The sequence below is a fragment of the Otolemur garnettii genome, unplaced genomic scaffold (genome assembly GCF_000181295.1).
Source record: "Otolemur garnettii isolate 467f Iridium unplaced genomic scaffold, OtoGar3 scaffold00158, whole genome shotgun sequence".
Classification (NCBI taxonomy): domain Eukaryota; kingdom Metazoa; phylum Chordata; class Mammalia; order Primates; family Galagidae; genus Otolemur; species Otolemur garnettii.
Window position 1 is genome coordinate 3,573,506 of NW_003852553.1, and position 4,789 is coordinate 3,578,294.

Consider the following 4,789-nt stretch of genomic DNA (forward strand, 5'->3'; position numbering starts at 1 on the left):
AAAAAAAAAAATATGAACCTCAGCCTAAGGCTCACATGTTATACAAAATCAACTCAAATAGATCGCTAACTTAAAATGTAATACATGAAATTATAAAACTTAGAAAAAAAGGAGAAAATGTTCAGGGTTTAGGAATAAGCAAAGAGATCTTCAATTTAACACAAAAAGGATGAGCCATAAGGGGAAAAATGATAAATTGGACCTCATCAGAATTAAAAACTTCTGGTCTGGGAAAGATTCTGCTAAGAAGATGAAAAGACAAGCTACAGACTGGGAGAAAACATTTGTAAATCACATATCCAACAAAGGCCTGGAATTTAGAATATATAAAGAACTCCCCAAAACTCAATAGTAAAAAAAATAAATAAATAAAATCAGAAAATGGACAAAAAATGTGAAGAGACATTTCACTGAAGAGGATATGTAAATGGCAAATAAACACACAGAAAGATGTTCAAAATCCTTAGCCTTAGCCTTAGGGAAATTTAAGTTAAAACTATCAGAATGGCTAAATTTAAAAAGTGATAATATTAAATGCTGATCAGGATGGAGAGAAACTGGATCATTCATATTGTTTGGGGGAGAATGTAAAATGATAAAGCGACCTTGGAAAACAGTTTGGCAGTTTCTTTAGAAACTAAATATACATTTGCCATATGACCCTGCACTTGAACTCCTGGGCATTTATTTATACAAGAGAAATGAAAACTTTTGTTCACACAGAAACCTGTACACAAATGTTTATAGTAGCCTTATTTATAATGGCCCAAGACCAGAAACAATCCAGATGCCTTTCAACAGGTGAATGTTAAACTGTAGTATGTCTATTTCACGGAATACTACTCAGCACTAAAAAGGAGTGAATTGCTGATACATACAACAACCTGGATAGATTTCCAGAGAATTATGTTGAGTAAATAAAGCTAATTTCGAAAGGATATATACTGTATGATTCCATTTCTGTAACTTTCTTCACAAGTCATAGAAATGGAGAACAGATTAGTGGTTGCCAGAGGTGAAGGGGGAAGGGGAGGGAAGTGTGTTTTCATAAAAGGACAACCTGAGAGAATCCTTGTGATGATGGAAATGTTCTGTACCTTCACTGTATCTGTGTCAATATCCTGCTTGTGATATTGTGCTAAAGTTTTGCAAGATGTTACCACTGGGGGAAACTGGGTACAGGATACATGGGAATCTCTCTATATTTTTTCTTCAACTGCATGTGAATTTATAATTATCTCAAAATAAAACACGTAATTTAAAAAGAAATGAAGCAGCTTTTCCACCCGCTCCCCGCTTCCCCAAATGCCACTCCGGCTCCACTGTGCTCGTTCTGAGCTCCAGGGTCCTGCAAAGCTAGGCCGCAGCCATCTCCCTTCAGCCGCCATCATGATTATCTACTGGGACCTCCCTCATCAGCCACGATGAGATGTTCTCTAACATTTACAAGATCCAAGACATGGAGGAGGGCCTATGCCTAGAAGTGGAGGGGAAGATGATCAGTAGGACAGAGAGTAACACTGATGACTCGCTCATTGGTGGAAATGCTTCTGCTGAAGGACCTGAGGGCTAAGGACCTGAGGGCTAAGGCCTGAGGGCACAGTGATCACTGGTGTTGATATTGTCGTGAACCATCACTTGCAGGAAACCAGCTTCACAAAAGAAGCCTACAAGAAGCACATCAAAGATTACATGAAATCAATCAAAGGCAAACTTGAAGAACAGAGACCAGAAAGAGTAAACCTTTTATGACAGGGGTTGCAGAACAAATCAAGCACATCCTGGCTAATTTCAAAAACTACCAGTTCTTTATTGGTGAAAACATGAATCCAGATGGCATGGTTGCTCTCCTGGACTACCGGGAGAATGGTGTGACCCCATATATGATTTTCTTTAAAGATGGTTTAGAAATGGAAAAATGTTAACAAATTTGGCAATTCCTTTGGATCTATCATCTGTCATCATAACTGGCTGCTGCTTGTCATCCACACAACACCAGGACTTAATGTCATGAGACTGATGTCATCTTGAGCTCTTCATTTATTTTGACTGTGAAGAGGAGGGAGACAGATGCATGTTTTACCACCATCTTTTTTTGTTTTTTTGAGACAGAGTCTCACTATGCCGCCCTCAGTAGAGTGCTGTGCTGACACAGCTCACAGCAACCTCAAACTCTTGGGCTTAAGTGATTCTTTTGCCTCAGCTTCCCAAGTAGCTGGGACTATAGGTGCCCGGCACAATGCCCAGCTAAGTTGTCATTGCTGTTTAGCAGGACCAGGCAGGATTCGAACCCATCTGCCTTGGTGTATGTGGCTGGCTCCCTAACCACTGAGCAACTGGCACTGAGCCTTGTCACCATCTTTATTTCTTTAATAATATTATTATTATTTTTAAAGACAGAGTCTTACTTTGTCGCCCTCAGTAGAGTGCTATAGTGTCACAACTCACAGCAACCTCCAGCTCTTGGGCTTAGGCGATTCTCTTGCCTCGACCTCCTGAGTAGCTGGGATTATAAGCACCTGCCACAACACCCGGCTATTTTTTGTTGCAGTTTGGCCAGGGCTGGATTCGAACCTGCCACTCTCGGTATATTGGGCTGGCGCCCTACTCACTGAGCCACAGGTGCCACCCCATTGTCACCATCTTTTAAGTCAATCCTGGAACCTAATATAGGGAAATATTAGTATTTACATATGGTTTATTTAAGGAAGACTCTTCACCTATTCCCCTCTGTAAAATTTACAGTTAGTGGGGAAGACAAGAGCTTGATTCATAGCCCTAGACATAAAGGATTTTAAACTCTCACTTGGTGCACTGTGTGTAATTTATGTAATTTAACTATGTGATGTAGACACGAAAAGATTAACACAGTTTTACTCTGCAGCAAAGAGAAATTTGCAGCTTAACATATCTTGGTCTTAGCTAGGTAAATTTTGAAAATACATAAATTTTCTTAGTGAAAAAACACCCATAATCTCAGATGACATTACAGAATAATGGTCTTCCTTCCTTCCTTTTTCTCTTTTTGAAACAAAGTCTCCCTCTTGCCCTAGGTACAGTGCCATGGCTTCATAGTTCACAGCAACCTCAAACTCTTGGGCTCAAGTGATCCTCTTCAGCCTCCCAAGTAGCTGGGACTATAGGTGCCCATCACAACACCTGACTAGATGTTCTATTTTTAGTAGAGATGGGATAGAGTAGGTGTCCCTCTTGCTCAGGGTGGTCTTGAACTCTTGAGTTCAAGGGATCCACCTGCCCCAGTCTCCCTGAGTGCTAGGATTACAGGTGTGAACCACCATGCCTGGCCAGGATAATTGTCTTTTGACGATTCATAAAATACTTCTTTGATGAAAAAATACCTCTGGCTGGCATGGAGGCTCATGCTTGTAATCCCAGCACTCTGGGAGGCCTGGGTAGGTGCATCACTTGAACTCCAAGAGACCAGCCTGAGCAATAGCAATACCCCATCTCTAAAAATAGCCTAGCGTTGTGGTGGGCACTTGTAGTGCCAGATACGTAGGCGGCTGAGGCAAGAGGCTCCCTTGAGCCCAAGAGTTTGAGGTTGCTGTGAGCTATGACGCCATGGCACTCTACTGAGGGCAAAAAAGTGAGACTCTGTCTCCAAAAACAAAACAAAAAGGAATAATACCTCTAACATTAGAGAAAGTGTTCCAAAAACAAAAAAGACAAATTTTGTCAAGGAAAGGGGTTTTACCTGGGCGTGCCGTAATAACTCCTATTGTGGTGCTTGGGTGGGAAGGTTGTTGGAAAAGTAGGGACCAAATAGGAGAGACTGTTTAAAAAGAGATTTCTTAAACCAATATCTCTTTTTGGTATTTCTAAGAAGTTTAGGAAATATTAACAAGATGGGAAGGAATTTTACTTATAATTTAGTCATTCAAATTCTAAAGAGGACTACATGAGGACCAAAAGCTCCAGGGGAAAGACATTTTAAAGATGTGACTATGAAGAGAGTAGCATGAGTGAATCATTGTAAGCCTCCTTCAAAATTGAATATTCAGGAGCAGAATACAGGGCGGAGGGGCCAGGAGATGACAGATGGTGGTTGATGACCACCACGAGCTTATTGTCACCTGCAGATTCTGAATCCTACCCCAGAAGGACTGACCAACCTTCATGGGTTGGCTGTGGCAAGAACACTCAGTACCTAGGGTAGGCAGCTGAGAGCCACCTAGTAATATGATTTGGTCTTTAGAAGAGTATAGATATGCAGCCAGCAACCAGGAAACTGAAGCATGGTCTAGCCAAGTGCCAAATGGCATGTGGAGTCCTGGTGCACCCAGAGATGGAGAGGGGGGTTTATTTAACCCTAAACCAGGGACAGCAGCCAGGTCAGCAGGAGCTGGACCTCAGGCTAAAGCCAAAGCCTGAACAAAGTTGAACTTGGGAACAAATGAAGTTGTAATAGGCCAAATTCTAAATCCTAAAATTCAAAAATTCCTGCCCCCCCCCGATGATACACTCTGTATCATCCCCTCCCTTTCAGTGTGGGCAGAATCTGTGACTATGATGGGACAATCACTTACATCATACAAAACCGTGGCATAGCACTCTGGAGGGAAAGTCTCCTGCTAGCTTTGCAGATGTAGCTGCCATGTTATGAGGGGCTCCTGTGGCTAGGGACCGAGCACAGCCTCTACATGCTGGGAGTGATCCCTGCCAACAAGACAGCCAACAAGAAAATGGGAATCTCGGCTCGGTGCCTGTGGCTTAAGCGGCTAAGGCGCCAGCCACATACACCTAAGGTGGTGGGTTCGAATCCCCAGCC

At 42.2% G+C, this 4,789-nt stretch overlaps 1 pseudogene; it reads left to right on the forward strand.

Annotated features, from left to right (window-relative positions):
• The first annotated feature begins 1,392 nt into the window (after nucleotides 1-1,392).
• On the forward strand, nucleotides 1,393-2,007 carry LOC100940559 (annotated as a pseudogene).
• Nucleotides 2,008-4,789: the final 2,782 nt, after the last annotated feature.